General features: G+C 41.3%; 1 long non-coding RNA gene across 2 annotated transcripts in view; it reads right to left on the bottom strand.

Moving 5' to 3' along the window:
• Window positions 1-18888, bottom strand: part of LOC114116606 (uncharacterized) — a 47522-nt gene that overhangs the window by 9670 nt on the left and 18964 nt on the right. Inside the window, exon 2 of one of the 2 annotated variants that reach the window (XR_009595222.1) lies at window positions 1635-1866. This is a non-coding gene — a long non-coding RNA (uncharacterized LOC114116606). Of the gene's footprint in view, window positions 1-1634; window positions 16529-18888 lie in introns of those variants that run through there. The other variant, XR_009595221.1, reaches the window with a different exon arrangement.

Here is an 18888-nt window from a genome sequence, read left to right as displayed (position 1 = left end):
TCAGAAAAATGGATTCTGGCTGTCTGTTCAGTGGTGTTCTTGAAGACCTCTAGACCCACCGGGCAAAGCCTTCTCAGTTTGGGAATCACTCAGTCTGCGGAACTCAGAGAAAACGTGCCTGGTGAGACGTGCCTGCCTTAGCTCTCCCAGTGGAGGCTGTTCCTTAGGACTAGCACAGACCTTTTGCATTGTCCTCATGTCAGGACCCTGTCAGAAACTCTTCCAAAGGGTGGTATTCTTGTGCATCGAAGCCACAGGGTGGAGATCTCACTCTCAGAAACAGAAAAGATCCAAACATCACACCTCACCACTTGTGTGCTTTCTCTAGGATGTTCAGAGAGGGAGGCTCCGATGCTTTTCACCGGACGCTAATACTGTGCTGTCTAAAACATCACCCTTCATAACTGGATTAAAGTTATTGACTTCGACACAGCAATTTTCTTTTTGGAAGCAAGGATATGGTTAATATAAAGTGCTGTTATTGTTCAGTTGCTAAGTCATGCCCTACTCTTTTGCAACACCACAGACTATATAGCCTGCCAGGCTCCTCTGTCCATGGGACTTCCCAGGCAAGAATACTGGAGTGTGTTGCCATTTCTTTCCCAAAGAGATCTTCCAGAGCCAGGGATTGAACCCATTGGCAGGCAGATTCTTTACCCCTGATCCACCAGGGAGGGTGGGAAAAGGTTAATGGGCAAATAGCAGAATTGGGAGAACATACTTCTCACAGCCAAGGGAGAGAAAAAAAAAAAAAAAAACACAGAGATATTTGGTGTTCATTACAAAATTCTTTCTCATATTCGGGGATTATTTCTCTCTCACATCTTGAAGCCAGCTTGGTCCTTAAAAATATGTGACTGTCATTTAGTCACTTGCTGGGGGGTTTACATATATGATCTGACAGACCCCTAAAGAGATGGTCTAGCATGGCAAGTAACTGGTCCCAGAGCCAGACGGTTGGGCTCAAGTCCACATCCTACCTTCTATCTCCTCACATGACTCTAGGCAGGCTGGCAAGTCTCTGTGCTGTGAAAAAGGAGATCTGAGCACCAACTTCCCAGAGCGATTACAAAGATTAAAAGAAATAACCTGTAGAAACACTCAATAAATGTTAGCTCCTGTGGTTAGGTAGGCTTCCCTGGTGGCTGAGTGGTAAAGAATCTGTCTGCAATGCAGGAGACGCCAGGAGATGCATGCTGGATCCCTGGAGGAGGGCATGGCAACCCACTCCAGTGTTCTTGCCTGGGGAATCCCATGGACAGAGGAGCCTGGTGGGCTACAGTCTGCAGGGTTGCAACAACTCAGACGTGACTGAAGATGACTGAGCACACCCTGTTAGGTACTATAACTATCCCCACTTTATATAAAAGGAATCTGAGCTTTGGGAAGAATGAATTGTTTGCTCTGGTCACACAACTAACTGTGGAAGACAGGACTCAACCCTGGATTTGAAAGCTCCCTGGACCCCCACCACAGCATGACTATTACGCATGACTGGCTTCCTGACAATTTGGACCAACATCACCTTTCAGATTTCTCCTGGAAGTCCAGCACTGTCCTAGCCTCCCCTCTGGCTCAGAGCTTTGGAACCCATCTTCCCCAGCAAGCACCTCATAGTTCAGTCCAAACCCCACCTTCAGTCAGATGCTTTCCTTGGAATCTCCTTCAGCCAGCACTGCTCTTGAATTTCTAACACAAGAGTGGCCACACATGTCTGCTGAAACAGCAGCAGCTGATGATAGCTTAATTCCTTGTCCTTCATTCATTCAGTGATAACAGATTTTCCAGGCACTATGGGTCAGGCACCGTGTTGCCACTGATGACACAACCCAAGCTCATGGCCCCAGTCCGCACAGAGTTTACGGTCTAGAAAGGAAGGAAGACGTATGGGTAATTAACTCACACATAAATGTTATGAAATGAGGTACCATTTATGAACACTGAGCAGTGGGAATACCAAGGGGGAGATGCTTTGGATGGGTCTAGATGATTGAGTCTGATTTCATAAAGAGGGTATCAGAATTGCAAAGCATCCTGGGAAAGAAGAAACAGGAAAGAGAGATGGAACAGGTCTGAACTTGAGTTACCATGGTGGTATAGTCAGTGTGGCTAGAGCTTGCTGAGCCTGAGAGAGGGTGATAGGATACAGATAGAGGTCCAAGTAGAGTCCAGAGGGAGAGGTCCTAGAAAATCTGTTGAATAAACAATTTGTTTTTTCTGGTCCTGAAGCTGAAGCTCCAATATTTTGGCCATCTGATGTGAAGAGTCGTCTCACTGGAAAAGATCCTGATGTTGGGAAAGATTGAGGGCAAGAGGAAAAGGGTGCAACAGAGGATGAGATGGCTGAAAGGCACTTCTGACCTAAACGACATGAGTCTGCACAAACTCAGGGAGACAGTGAAGGACAGGGAAGTCTGTCATGCTGCCGTTCATGGGGTTGCAAAGAGTGGGACTGGACTTAGCAACTGAACAACAACAATTGGTTCTTAAAATTTAAGCTGCATCAGAATCCCATGAGGGATTGATAAAACACAAATTTCTGGCTTCCTCCCAAAGTTTTTGATTCAGCAAATCTGGGATGAAAGTGAAAGTGCTAGTTGCTCAGTTGTGCCCCACTCATTGCAACTCCATGGCCTGTAGCCCAACAGTCTCCTCTACTGGAGTGGGTTGTCATTCCCTTCTCCAGGGGATCTTCCCAACCGAGGGACTGAAGTTGGGTTTCCTGCATTTCAGTGGTCATGTATGGATGTGAGAGTTGGACCATAAAGAAAGCTGAGCACTGAAGAATTGATGCTTTTGAACTGTGGTGTGGAGAAGACTCTTGAGAGTCCCTTGGACTGCAAGGAGATCCAACTAGTCCATCCTAAAGGAAATCAGTCCTGAATATTCATTGGAAGCTGAAACTTCAATACTTTGGCTGCCTGATGTGAAGAACTGACTCATTGGAAAAGACCCTGATGCTGGCAAAGACTGAAGGCAGGAGGAGAAGGGGTCAACAGAGGATGAGATGGTTGGATGGCATCACCAACTTGATGGACATGAGTTTGAGTGAGCTCTGGGAGTTGGTGAAGGACAGGGAGGCCTGGCGTGCTACAGTCCATGGGATCTCAAAGAGTTGGACATGACTGAGCGACTGAACTGAACTCCTGCTTTGAAGGCAGATTCTTTACTGTCTGAGCCACCAGGGAAGCCCCCAAATCTGGGATGGGGCCTGGAAATTCCCATTTCTAACATTTCCAGGTCTCTGCTCCCACTAGCACCACACTTTGAAATTCCCCTGAAACGGCAAAGAAAATCTCTTGAAAAAGATACATCATTGAGAAGTTGGGAACCAAAATTTAATGATTTCTGCATCTCTCTCTGATCTTGTGACTGTCTCTCTCTCTCTCTCTCTCTCTCTCTTTTTTCTGGCCTACTCACCATGCTATCGACATTTATCTCATATGGCAGGCAAGCCTTGGTGCTCTGCACTGGTTACTCCTCGTGCCTGGCATGCCCTTCCCTCATATCCACATGCTTACTCCCGCCAGGCTTTTGGATTTTTCTCATTGAAAGGTTTTCTGCAAAATGGTTTAAAATAACATGCCCCCTCTCCCCAACAGACACACGCACACACACACTATCCCCCTAATCCAGCTTCATTTTTCTCCATAGCATACATTACCACACTTTACACTGTATATTTTACTCACTTATTTGAATAAATGTATGTGTCTCAACCATGAAAATTTAAGCTCTATGAAGGCATGGATTCTAGTGTTGTTTGTTCACTACGGGGCATCTAACAGAACAGTACTTGAAACACACAGTGAAAATACTTAATATTTCTTGAATGAATCAATCAAATTGACTTTCTCACACTCTGTTTTAAGACCTAGGCTTTCTCAGTCATTTTCTTGCTCAGTAAGGCCAGTCAAATGGCTCTATGTCACTTATTAATAGAATGGGAATAATAACATCTGTTTTACCCAGATTTCAGAGTTTGAAGAAGAAAAACTGAATTATGAAAGGGCTGTGAAACATTAACTGTAATGCAAATGAAAGTTGTTTTTAATCATTTTCCAATTCCCACAAAAGAATATGACATATATATGCAAAGGAGCCATTACTATGACCAGTATTTTTTTAGGCATACTTGAATAGGCAGATTTCTTTATTTCACTATGTATTCATAAATAACTCTTTGTATGTGCCATAGAAATAGAAAAAATACAAAAGCTGCTAGTAGTGAGAAAAATAAATAGAAAGAAGCCAAGTGTAAGATTATTCAATTGAGTATATTTAATTAATATATAAAGAGTAATGAGTGACATTGTTACAAGGCAACCCAAGGATTGTTAATTCAATATCATCTAGTAAAGTAACAGGGAAAAGCAAATGTTCATCAATTTTATTAATATATATATATATATAACTCAAATGTCCCTAGGCCACTCCAAACTATGGGTTCAACTGAGATCACGCTGACTGAATTCATGGTCTGCTGGCCTATATGCAGGCTCCCCTATACAACAGGCCACCTGAACAGACTGCTCCATTTATCCCGAGATGCTGTGCGTTATTTCCCTTTTGCTTATGATTATTTCAGGGTTTTCTGTAGCATCCTGTTTATTGATGTCTAGCACCCACAGCCCTTAAAGAAGGTGCCATGGGAACAGTGCTTTAGAGATTAGAGAACCATTTCTTATCACCTCAAAGTTATAAGAGCCCACGGGTCCTACCCAGACTGAGGCCATGTTGTGTCAGCTTCCAGAAGGATCAGGTTGGCCCCTCTCTTTAGGGCTAGCATCTAAACCCTGGGGATCTAGACACTGAGCATCTAGACCCTACGAAATGACAAATGAAAAGACAATAGCCTTTTTCCCTTCCTCCATGTCATGCAGTTTAAGGCAAGTCCTATAAAATGATCATTATCAGAAAGCATGCCTTCTTCACATGACCACAAAAAGTCCTTACTGTTGCACAAGCCATAAACAGGCTTTATCTTAAATTTCCTGAAAGCTTTACCTGGTGTATTAACTCCTCTAAGAAAGCAGACAGGGTTGTTGAAAAATAGGAAACAGGTAAAATAGACTCTCCGGCTTCAGCAGAACTAGTCGCAATTACCCTTGAATTATTAGTGGAGCTACAAACAGGGCTGTTTTCCAAAGCACTCCTGACTTCCCCTTTGACCATTCTGCACTCTGGGTGAGTTTGCTCCAGAGGCACATATTTTCTGCTTTCCGGCAAGGGGATGGAGTGCGTGCATGCTAAGTCACTTTGGTCGTGTCCACTCTGTGCGACCCCATGGACTGTAGCCCACCAGCCTCTTCTGTCCATGGGGATTCTCCAGGCAAGAATACTGGAGTGGGTTGCCATGCCCTCCTCCAGGGGATCTTCCCAACCCAGAGATGGAACCTGCGTCTCTTACGTCACCTGCGTTGACAGGCAGGTTCTTTACCACTAGCGCCACCTGGGAAGCCCACTAGCAAGGGGACATTTCTACAATTCTTCATTAAAGCAGCGAAGAATGACTCTTCACCTTTGATGGGAAATACAAACAATCAGGACACCTATCCTCTGGAGATGCACAATGGAGGGACCATCTCAGGTAACAGCCCTCATGACGGTGCTCCCGACAGGGTCGCTGCTCCCACTCCATTTCTCTACTGAGCAGGTGGCAATGCCTTTACTTCAGGCCAAGCACAGGGAGTCAGCGGGCTTTTGCATTTACAGTTGAGGAGTATTCCACATCTAACAAATGGGTATTTTCTTCTCAGTTAATAACACAACACTCTGACTTCCCTGGCAGTCTAGTACTTAAGACTTTGCCTTACAATGCAAGGAGTGTGCATTTGATCCCTAGTTGGGGAGCTAAAATCCTACACACCTCAAGACCAGAAAACCCAGAGAACCTGAAACAGAAGCAATATTGTCACAAATTCAATAAAGACTTTAAAAATGGCCTGCATCAGGGCTTCCCTGGTGGCTCAGTGGTAAAGAATCTGACTACCAATGCAGGGAACCCAGGATGGATATCTGATCCAGAAAGATCTCACATGCTGCAGAGCAGCTAGGCCCATGCGCCACAACTATTGAGTCTGTGCTCTAGAGCCTGGCAGTCCCAACCATAGAGCCCATGAGCTGCAACTACGGAAGCCTGAGCGCCCTAAAACCTGTGCTGCACAAGAGAAGCCCCCCAAAGAGAAGGCTGCACACCACACCTAGAGAGTGTCTTGTGCAGCAACGAAGACCCAGAACAGCCAAAAATCTCAATAAATAAATAAAATTATTTTTTAAATGGTCCCCATCAAAAAATTTAAACATAAACCCACCACAACATTGTAAAGCAACTATACTCCAAATTAAAAAAAATAATTTTATTAAAAATAAAAATGCAGTTTTATTGTTAAAAAAAAAAAAAAAAAACCTCATTGGAGAGATCCTGAAATTCAAATGTCATAGAACCTTTCCCTTGATAAGATATACTCTTATTTCCATTTTTCTTGATTTTTCACTCTCCCCCTGAAAAACCCACATATATTTGCCTGTGAGCTGTGATCTGTACAGTGCTCATAAACTGAGTATCTGATAGTGAAAATGCCATGTGTTATTAGCCCAGCTTGGAAGTCATTACAAAATGCAGCCACAGAAGCTGGTAGAGTCAGAACAGGCACTGTGAATTCAAAGGAGTCTCTTATATTATACACTTAAGGAGACACTATGCCACTAGCATCGTTTATCTTCAGGTTCAAGTTCAAGAATCTCATTATTGTTTTTTGTGAATAATTTAATAACATCACATCTTGCAAATTTAAAAAATGGTAAGAAAAGAAAAAGAAATGACAGAAAATTGAAATTTCTATTTTGTGTAATATTTAAAAGCAAACTGAGGGCTTAAAGGAGATGCTACATTGGAGATTAAAAATAACAACAAAATGGAGAAAACAGGAGTGAGGAGATAGGATGAGTAAGAGACCTTTAGCACCCTCAGCTTTGTCTTTCCCTAGGTTCTATTGACAGTAACCTATTTGTTTGTTCAAAGGTCTAACTCTTTTTCTGGAGCCCAAGAATGATAAGAGGGAAATTGTAAGCAATAGTCCTGCTCAACCCCAGTCTGAAATCGGAGGTTTAAAAAAAAATAGGACACACATAATGGAAGCCGCCTCTTGAAGGACATCAGAAAGGAGATTTCTAAGTCATTTCTTGTCAGTTCAGTTCAGTAGCTCAGTTGTGTTCGACTATTTGTGACCCCATGAACCGCAGCACGCCAGGCCTCCATGTCCATCACCAACTCCCGGAGTCCACCCAAACCCATGTCCACTGAGTCGGTGATGCGATCCAACCATCTCATCCTCTGTCGTCCCTTCTCCTGCCCTCAGTCTTTCCCAGCATCAGGGTCTTTTCAAATGAGTCAGCTCTCCACATCAGGTGGCCATAGTATTGAAGTTTCAGCTTCAACATCAGTCCCTCCAATGAACACCCAGGACTGATCTCCCTTAGGATGGACTGGTTGGATCTCCTTGCAGTCCAAGGGACTCTCAAGATTCTTCTCCAACACCACAGTTCAAAGGCATCAATTCTTTGGTGCTCAGCTTTCTCTATAGTCCAACTCTCACATCCATACATGACCACTAGAAAAACCATAGCCTTGATTAGACGGACCTTTGTTGGCAAAATAATGTTATCACTTTTTAATATGTTCTCTAGGTTGGTCATAACTTTCCTTCCAAGAAGTAAGTGACTTTTAATTTCATTACTGCAATCACCATCTGCAGTGATTTGGGAGCCCAGAAAAATAAAGTCTGACACTGTTTCCACTGTTTCCCCATCTATTTGCCATGAAGTGATGGGACCAGATGCCATGATCTTAGTTTTCTGAATGTTGAGCTTTACGCCAACTTTTTCACTCTCCTCTTTCACTTTCATCAAGAGGCTTTTTAGCTCCTCTTCACTTTCTGCCATAAGGGTGGTGTCATCTGCATATCTGAGGTGATTGATATTTCTCCTGGAAATCTTGATTACAGCTTGTGTTTCTTCCAGCCCAGCGTTTCTCATGATGTACTCTGCATAGAAGTTAAATAATCAGGTGACAATATACAGCCTTGACATACTCCTTTTCCTACGTGGAACCAGTCTGTTGTTCCATGTTCAGTTCTACCTGTTGCTTCCTAACCTGCATACAGGTTTCTCAAGAGGCAGGTCAGGCGGTCTGGTTTTCCCATCTCTTTCAGAATGTTCCATAGTTTCTTGTGATCCACACAGTCAAAGGCTTTGGCATAGTCAATAAAGTAGAAATAGATGTTTTTCTGGAACTCTCTTGCTTTTTCCATGATCCAGCGGATGTTCGCAATTTGATCTCTGGTTCTTCTGCCTTTTCTAAAACCAGCTTGAACATCTGGAAGTTCATGGTTCACATACTGTTGAAGCCTGGCTTGGAGAATTTTGAGCATTATTTTGCTTGGGTGTGAGATGAGTGCAATTGTGCAGTAGTTTGAACATTCTTTGACATTGTCTTTCTTTGGGATTGGAATGAAAACTGACTTTCCAGTCCTGTGGCCACGGCTGAATTTTTTAAATTTGCTGACATATTGAGTGCAGCACATTCACAGCTTCATCTTTTAAAATTTGAAATAGCTCAACTGGAATTCCATCGCCTCCACTAGCTTTATTCATAGTGATGCTTCCTAAGGCCCACCTGACTTCACATTCCAGGATGTCCAGCTCTTGGTGAGTGGGAGTGATCACAACTTTGTGATTATCTGGGTCATGAAGATCTTTTTTGTACAGTTCTTCTGTGTATTCCTGCCACCTCTTCTTAATATCTTCTGCTTCTGTTAGGTCCATACCATTTCTGTCCTTTATTGAGCCCATCTTTGCAAGAAATGTTCCCTTGGTGTCTCTAATTTTCTTGAAGAGATCTCTAGTCTTCCCATTCTATTGTTTTCCGCTATTTCTTTGCATTGATCGCTGAGGAAGGCTTTATCTCTCCTTGCTATTCTTTGGAACTCTGCATTCAAATGGGTTTATCTTTCCTTTTCTCCTTTGCTTTTGGCTTCTCTTCTTTTCACAGCTATTTGTAAGGCCTCCTTGAACAGCCATTTTGCTTTTTTGCATTTCTTTTTCTTGGGGATGGTCTTGATCCCTGTCTCCGGTCAACGTCACGAACCTCCGTCCATAGTTCATCAGGCACTCGGTCTGTCAGATCTAGTCCCTTAAATCTATTTCTCACTTCCACTGTATAGTCATAAGGGATTTGATTCAGGTCATACCAGAATGGTCTAGTGGTTTTCCCACTTTCTTCAATTTAAGTCTGAATTTGGCAATAAGGAGTTCGTGATCTGAGCCACAGTCAGCTCCTGGTCTTGTTTTTACTGGCTGCAGAGCTTCTCCATCTTTGGCTACAAAGAATATAATTAATCTGATTCCATTGTTGATCATGTGGTGATGTCCATGTGTAGAGTCTTCTCCTGTGTTGTTGGAAGAAGATGTTTGCTATGACCAGTGTGTTCGAGGGCACACGAGCACAGCAGCTGTGATGGTGCAGGAGCGTGGCTGAGAGAAGCTACCCCACGTCCAAGGTCAGGGGCAGCAGCTGAGAGGAGCTATCCTATTTCTTGTATAACATAGCTATTTAAATTAGCACACAATCATTGCAACATTTCTAAATAAAACGTTTTTTAACCTTCAAAAACAAAAAACAAAGGTTTGTGAATCATTTATAATATTTTGTGAAACTGTAGGATTGATGCATTTCCTTTTAATTTTTAAATTTATGGAAAGCATTGTAATATTAACATATCTTGTGAGTGAAAGTCACTCAGTCCTGTCGGACTCTCTGCGACCCCATATACTATACAGTCCATGGAATTCTCCAAGCCAGAATACTGGAGTGTGTAGCCTTTTCCTTCTCCAGGGGATCTCCCCAACTGAGGGACTGAACTCAGGTCTCCTGCATTGCAGGCGGATTCTTTACCAGCTGAGCCACAATATTTCTTTTTAATATAAGATTACTCAATTGCAAAGTGAAAGTGATTATATTCTTCAAATCATTCCATTTGCCTTAATTCTTTAAAAGTAAAAAAAAAAAAACAAGAAAAGATAGTGTCAAATGCTGTTTAATATTTTTGTTCATGTAATTTCTTTATGATATTAAAATGTTCACTGAAAGCAATCACAAAGTCAATATATGTTGAAGGACTTTTCTGAAGTGGGGATGCAGCAGTTTAAAATTTGGCAAAGATGAACATCAGCATCTCAGTTATAGTAGATGACACGAGTTACTATATATTCTCCTTGCATCGAGAGGAACAGGACCAATAGGACACACAGGTAGTGACAGAAAGTGAGAGTTAACAGAAGTGATTCACAGAATTATGGAGGTTGGCAAATCTAAAATAAGCTGAAAATTCAGGTAAGAGTTAATGTTGCACTCTTGAGGGCAAATTTGTGGGGCAGGCCAATTGACTGGAAACTCTGGCATGATTTCTTTGTTTCAGTCTTGAGAGGAAATTTCTTCCAGAAACCTCAGTATTTGTTGCCACGGCCTTCAACTGATTGGATGAGGCCCACCATATTATACAGAGAAATCTGCTTTATTTAAACCTTCTTTACTTAAATATTGTATATGTTAATCGTATCTAAAAATACCTTTACAGCAACATCTAGCTGGTGTTTGACACTATAGCCTAGCCAAGTTGACATGCAAAATTAACCATTACAGTCCTAAAAGTAGCTAGTGTTCTAGGAGCAAAGGTAGGAGTTAAAGTTTCCTTATCTTACTTTCCCACAAGAAACACTATCTGTCAATAACTTAGTCCTCATAGAAATAGAGAGAAGGCAATGGCACCCCACTCCAGTACTCTTGCCTGGAAAATCCCATGGACAGAGGATCCTGATGGGCTGCAGTCCATGGGGTCGGGAAGAGTCTGATACGGCTGAGCGACTTCACTTTCACTTTTCACTTTCATGCATTGGAGAAGGAAATGGGAACCCACTCCAGTGTTCTTGCCTGGAGAATCCCAGGGATGGTGGAGCCTGGCGGGCTGCCATCTATAGGGTCACACAGAGTCGGACACGACTGAAGCGACTTAGCAGCAGCAGCACAGAAATAGATTTCTGTATGCAAGAATAAGAATGTGTCTGTGTATGTAAATAAAAGGGAGCTAGCAAAGCAAAACACATGATCAATAATGACTTTATTTCTATTTGATTATAAAATTTAAAGGGAGCATCTTTTATTCATAAGCCCAGGGACTAGACATAAACATAAATTTATATTAGTGTTAAAACTATAAAAATTACTGTTAAAAACTGTAAAAAAGTATTTTTTTAATCAAATGGCAGTCTGATAACCGTGGTTTACTTTAAAATGAATTAACCTTCACACAGATAATTATTATAAATTCTATTAACAAAACAAAAGAATCCAACTATTTCAAAGTACTGAAAGTCTCTAAAGCAAAACAAAAACTAGGGTCAAGGAGGAGGGTAGTGTGAAGGAAGGGACTCACTGGGTCAGATTCACATTTGTATAACCTCTCCTGGGGACACCTGCCTTTTCTGTAAAGCACAGGATGGTTACAACTCAAGAAGAAAGTGCCATTCTTATGGTGTAAAGTGTTCTGATAATGAGTGAGTGAAAGTTGCTCCATCGTGTCTGACTCTTTGTGACCCCATGGACTGTCCATGGAATCCTCCAGGCCGGAATACTGGAGTGGGTAGCCTTTCCCTTCTCCAGGGGATCTTTCCAACCCTGGGATTGAATCTAGGTCTCCTGCATTGCAGGTGGATTCTCTACCAGCTGAGACACCAGGGAAGCCCAAGAATACTGGAGTGGGTAGACTATCCCTTCTCCAGAGGATCTTTCTAACCCAGGGATCGAACCCAGGTCTCCCCCATTGCAGGCAGATTCTTTACCAGCTGAGCTATCAGGGAAGCCCAATAATGATAGTATTTGAGGCTATAAGAGTCATAGTAAATTAAGGGGGGAAATTCTGGAGAGGTGGTAGCTACAAAGATACTCAAAATCCACATATAAAAGACTGACTGACCCCTAACTGTACATGCTCAGAGGAGACTACAGAGGCTCCAGCAGAAAGCAACAGGTGAAAGGCTGAAAGAACTGGGCACACGCTCCAGGGGCTACCCACCACAGAAGATAAAGCAGTTGAGTTTGAGTCTTTCCAGTAACCTTGTAGACTAGAAGGAGAAACCTGGGATATTAAAAGACTGTGGTTTAGTGTAGCCATGTGACTTTGCTATGGCTTTGGGTTTTGTCCCAAAAGAGCAAGTCAGTAATAAAAATGGGAAAATGTGGTTCAGACCACTTAAGTGTGAGATAGATGCATCATCATTTAGTGAACCATGACAAAGAATAATTATCAGTGGGTTCCCAGACATGATCAATCTGTGCCAAGGGTGAGAAATATTTTTATCAAGATGTTATCTGATAAAACAGAGAGCAGCCTTTTCTTTTCTTTTTCATTTGTAGAGGGATCAAAAATGAGGGAAAGAGAAATGGTGAATCTTCTTAACTCATAAAGATCCAGATCCAAATGGTCTTGTTAAGTTGAAGAAATGGTTATATCAATAATCTAACAATACAATCTGGTAGACAAATGTGTAGGCAAGTGAACCAAATGCAAAAATAAATATGACAAAAAGCATGAGACAGACTAGGAGAGTGGCTCTTAAACTTCCTGGTCTTAGGACCCCTTCATTCCCTTAAAAACTATTGTGAACTTCAAAGTGCTTCATTGGTGTGGATTATATACTCTGTGCGCATTTGTGCTCAGTCATGTCCAACTCTTTGCGACCCCATGGGTTGGAACTCGCCAGGCTCCTCTGTCCATGGAACTTTCCAGGCAAGAATACTGGAGTGGGTTGCCATTTCCTACTACAAGGGATCCTCCAGACCCAGGGTTCCAACCTGTGTCTCTTATGTCATCTGCACTGGCAGGCAGGTTCTTTACCACTAGCATCACCTGGGAAAAACTGCAGACTATATATATTAGAAACAGAAATTGAGAAAATTTGAAATGTATTTTATTCATTTGTAATTAATAATTCATTCCAGTCTTTATCAACACATAGGTTTTTATGAAAAGTAAAATAGCGGCTGATTAGCACAGCATTATTTGATATATTTGCAAGTCTCTTTAATGTCTGTCTTACTAGAAGATAGCTTAAGTCTCATATCTGATTTGATAACGAACATGGTGAATTGTCACCTATCATGTAGCCCCAGAAAATACCACTCTATACTCACGAAACATTATGAGCAAAAACTGCAAATAATGTCTTAATATTATTAATGAAAATAGTTCTGAATCTGTGGACCACCTGAAATGGTCTCAAAGACCCCAGGAGAATCCCCTTGCAGAGAATTCACATATAAAACGAATATTCTCAAACTCTGGGTAACCTCTGAGACTTCATTTGACATACTGCCTTTCTGGGAACTCTTATCGCCAGTCCTTCCATCTTCTTCTTTACAAATATCAGGTCATCCCACAGAATCATTCATAGCTTCCCAAGAATCTGTAGTTCCACACCTCTGTTCATTTTTCTTTCTAAGCAAAGTGGACAAGCATGTGTATCACTTGAAATTCTGACCACTGGGGAATACACCTTCCTGGCCACGCTTGTAGGATACCCGTCAGGTAAGGTGTAAACCTGCAGCATCCCACTTTGGACTGATTCTAGCATATTGTGCTGACACCTCTCTAAATCAGGCTGGAATATTCTCCTCGGCTCCCGTGATGCCTTGGTTGTAGCTGGAGGAGAGGTGGGCAAGGCAGCAAATGCAGGTGCATTAAGACTATGAGCCACCTGACCATGCGGCATACCGGTGCCTTTAATACCCGCTCTAACCCAACTCTGTAACCGATGTTGATCCACTGTCCAAATTTATGGCTCAGTGGGTCAAAAAGCACCCTGCTTCTGATAGACACTCGATTTGCTTGACCACTTGGTATCCCTGAAGTTCAGTGGTTTCCCAGGTGGCACTGGTGGTAAAAAATCCCTCTGCCAAAGTAGGAGATGCAAGAGACGCGGGTTTGGTCCCTGATTCAGGAAGATCCTCTGATTCAAGAAGGAAATGGCAACCCGCTCCGATATTCTTATCTGGAAACTTCCATAGACAGAGGAACCTGGTGGGCTGTAGCCTATGGAGTAGCCAAGAGTCAGACACAACTGAGCACAAGGCTTAAATTTCTTTCAAAGAGAATAAATATTTCCTGGAAAAAGTACAGTTCTGCTCTGGGACTCAAGACACGTGCACTGTGATTCTCCAAATAGGCCTTCCCACAAGATCCCTAGAGTATCCCAATCTATCATAGTGAATACTGAACAATGTTACATTCACTGTGACATAAGGTCCAAGTAGTGGAGCTTCTTACAATGCAGCCCTGGTTTAGTTGCTCCCAAATGTGATAAACTGTTGCCTTCAAAATCCCCAAAGCTCCTTTCTTAAGTGGTGGGAGTTTTGCAAAATATAGAAACTTGTCTTCACTTTGGATGTAATATCCTGATGTGCCCTGTATTACAGGAGTACCAGAAATTTCTCTGAGATGACAAGCACATACATTTTCATTGAGTTTATATTCCACCGTGGACAGACATATATCTTACCAGGTGTTTGGGCTCTACTGTTGTGTAACAAATCACTCCAAAACTTAGCGACTTAAAACAACAATCATTTCATTATCTCTCAAGGTTTCTATGAGTCAAGAATAAGGGGAGGGTTTGGCTGGGCAGCTCTAGCTCAGAATCTATCATATAGCTGCAGTCAGATTGCGGCCACTGGAACGGATGGAGTGCTGAGGCAGCTGGAGGAAGGCGAGATAACTCCCTTCGTGTAATCTCAGGTCTCTTTGTATGATCTTTCTATTTCTTTACAGTATAGAGTCTTTCTGCTTCTATAGCAGGTGGAGGCTTCCGGGACAAATAATTTACTGAATAGAATGAGAATGGAAAGCATTTTATTTCTTACGACCGAGTCGGGTAGGTCACACCGCACTACTTTCTGACGTGCTCTTCTGGTTGAAAGAGTTAGAAAAGCCCACCCAGTTTAGGGGACAGGAATGTAGGATTGACTCTACTTTTGAGTGGGAGGTGTGTCGGAATCCCACTGTATGAAACATATGTGGGGTTGGAGATACCGTTGCAGCCATTCTGGGAAAATGTGGTCTACCAAACCAGGTATCAAAGGTATCGACTCACTCCTGCCACAGAAGTGCTGGAACAAGTTATCACCTATCAGAGTGAAAATGAAATGATGAGATGGTCACAGTTTAGAGGACAGATGGGCATGAGAGTTTGTTTTGCCTTCTTAGTAACAGCACAGCAGCACGCATAAGGGTACTGCTGTTGCCTTTCAGAGGAAGGCAAATTGCTTCTAGTTGTTCTCTGTTTATTAGCATAGTCTTCAAAAGCGATTTCTGGAAAAACAGCTGCAGGACAGTGGTGGTTTTAGAAAATAAGACTATACCTAGAACAGTAAGTATAATTTGAATCACTTCCTGATAGCTTTACAATAATCCCGTCATTCTCCTAGACTCTTCCAATTTCTGCACAGAAAGAAAAATGTTGCCTTCTTTGAGAATAAACTAGAAATCTCTGAATATTTTATGTCTTTGTATGTGGCACTAATGTGTGTTGTAATTCACCATGAGGTACAGTACCGCTTATGTGTAACTTTTTAGTTAGACATGCAGTTGCAGAATCTTACTTTTGGCCCACCCTCCCATAATAGCCTTCACTCTTTTTATCAGACAGTTATTCTGGGGAATCTGTTAGTAGCCAAATTTGTACATTACAACTATGCCTTCAGGAACCAGAGAAATAACTATGGTACAGAAAATGCACATGGACACTGTGACCCACTGTTGACAGATGGGGGCCAACTCCACTTGACCCTTGATCTCCATTCTGAGTCTTAAACAGATTTATATCATTCAAAGTCGGTAGCCAATAATGCTCACATTTCCTTGGCATTTATTTCCTCAACTCAGAGTTTTTCTGGTAAGTGGCTGTAAGTCTCTTTGAGAACACATAGAAGGAAACTTGCAAAGTACATAGTCATTCCAACATCTTAGGATATTTCTGCAAGGATCTGTGAACTGGTTCATGTCTGGACGTTGAGAGAGTGACCACAACTCTCACTCATATAACTCAAATCATATTTCATTTCCAGATTTAGGTGTTTTTTTTGGTTTCTATTTTTTTAATGAAGCCTAACTTTACAAGCCTCCCTATTTAGTTAGAGTTCTAGGGATCATATGATCAATGATCAACTTGTTGTTTAGTCACTAAGCAGTGTCCAACTCTTTTGCAACCCAATGGAGTTTAGCCCACTGGGCTCCTCTGTCTGTGGGATTTCCCAGGCAAGAATACTGGAGTGGGTTGCCAGTTCCTTCACCAGGGGATCTTCCTGACCCAGGGATCTAACCTGTGTCTCCTGCATTGGCAGGTGAATTCTTTACCACCAAGCCACAAGGGAAGCCCCCGTGATCAATTAACTACCAACAAAGACATTCATGGGTCAAACTGCTGTGATGACCACAATTGCTTACTGTTTATTTCAGTAATAGATGACCATTTTCTGGTGATTAATTATAGCCACAGGACTCTGCTAACAGGAGATTTGATCAGATTCTAAGTCAGGGAACTAGTTTCAAAGCCAGGACTTTTTGAAACTTTCATACTGAGCCTAACAGAGGCATGCATTCCCTAGCATTTTTCAAACATATTAATCCTTACATAGCTGATATATATTTTGTGTGCATGCTCAGTCACTAAGTTGTATCTGACTCATTTGCAATCTTATGGATGGAGGAGCCCACCAGGCTCCTCTCTGACCATAGGATTTTTCAGTGGGCTGCCATTTCCTTCTCCAGGGGAGACCCAGGGATCGAACCCACAGCTCCTGTGTCTCCTGCACTGGCAGGCAGATTCTTTACCACTAAGCCACCTGGGAAGCCCAATATATATTTTATTTCTTGGTTAACAGAGTGTCCTTGAGGATCCTTTCTGGGTACGTGATAAAGGTGAAAATGAAAGTCTCACAGCAAAACTAAATTGAAAATTTCCATCTCCCTAAGTTTCTGGCTTCCTCCTCTACATTATCTAAGAGTTTCTGATGTCTCAGCCTTGTTTAGTGGAAGCATCACTGCAACGAGCAGGAAACAGGAAAAGGTAGAGTTTTGGCTCAAGACTCTATAGTAGAAAACAGAAAAACATAGAGTTTTGACCCAAGACTGTCTCAGAGTGGGTTCTCAGTGTGCACAGACTTATCTCATGATTATTTCTTGAGTGTATATTATTATATTCCAAAACTTGGTAAACCAATATTTAAATTTTCTAGACTCTTTTCAGAAGGTTTTGAATATTAATAAATATATCTGTACTTATTAGAAGAAGCTATGCAAGACTTAGAGGAGGGGTTGGTGAAAGTAAGTTATCAACTATATCCAATAAAAAGACCAGTTAAAGACAAGTATTAAAATAAAACTAGCTGAGATTCAGACCTTTGAAACGTGTAATACCGAGATTTTCCAAGGTTTGAAATCAGACAGAGCAAAGGTGAGGAAGTATTTCTGTAGTATTAATAAAATGAAATGCCCTTTCTAAGTTTGAATTTTTTTTTCTGTATAGTTATAATATGCATATGAGTATAGTAGTACAAAGAATTTATAATACAACTATGAACAGAAAGGGTGTTTGCTTTAAAATATTATTGATGAAGTGTACATCCAGAATATTTGAATACCACTGATCTAGAAGACAGCACTAAGCCAAAAGTTACGTACAGCACTATAGTTTAAAAAAGAAGAAAAAATCATATATGCGTTAGATTTTATATATACATATAGTAGAAAAACACACCCCCACACAGACACATACATGTATACAGGTACATGTATCTTTTGGAGTTGCATTGTTAGACTATTCAGTTATAATGGCCCAACTTTAAAGCCCTCATCTGATATAAACACAGAGCTGACATTTATTTTGAAAAGCATTTGTTTCCATTTACTGGATGTATGAGCTTGGAAACCACCTCTATGGCAACAATGTAAGTTAACAAAAATCTTATCAATGTTCTCCTTTAAAAGAGATTTGTAAGCTATAGGTAATGAATATGATGAAGAATGGACCAGAAAGACCAGGTGAAACTCATCAAACATATTTCAAATTCTACTTTAGGTTTTCAGCCAGGTTGTTAAATATGCAAGACATTTCCTTTTAATCTAAGTGGCTTAATCTCAAAGATGAACGTTTTTAAAACCCATTCTACATCATATGGACTTGTGATAGACAGAACAACAGAGATTCTGGAGATTATTTCTGTAATGATTCTGAAAAGCACTCAAGGAAAGCTTGAAGATCTTTTATATAAAATCACTTACATTAATGAATATTAGTCAAGGTCAGATAGTTTTCCTAAGAAATATAAATTAGTGAATTAAGACAGTGCACACAGTATGAAAAAATGCAATACTGTGTACAGTACATTTCAATAACATTTCTTATCTTCGACAAAAGAGGCAAGAATATACAATGGATTAAAGACAATCTCTTTAACAAGTGGTGCTGGGAAAACTGGTCAACCACTTGTAAAAGAATGAAACTAGATCACTTTCTAACACCACATTCAAAAATAAACTCAAAATGGATTAAAGATCTAAATGTAAGACCAGAAACTATAAAACTCCGACATAAATCACAGCAGGATCCTCTATGATCTACCTCCCAGAATTCCAGAAATAAAAGCAAAACTAAACAAATGGGATATAATTAAAATTAAAAGCTTCTGCACAACAAAGGGAAATATAAGCAAGGTGAAAAGACAGCCTTCTGAATGGGAGAAAATAATAGCAAATGAAGCAACTGACAAACAACTAA

The sequence above is a fragment of the Ovis aries genome, chromosome 10 (genome assembly GCF_016772045.2).
Source record: "Ovis aries strain OAR_USU_Benz2616 breed Rambouillet chromosome 10, ARS-UI_Ramb_v3.0, whole genome shotgun sequence".
Lineage (NCBI taxonomy): Eukaryota > Metazoa > Chordata > Mammalia > Artiodactyla > Bovidae > Ovis > Ovis aries.
The sequence above is the reverse complement of the archived record's forward strand: the minus strand, read 5'-3'. Positions and strand labels throughout refer to the sequence as shown.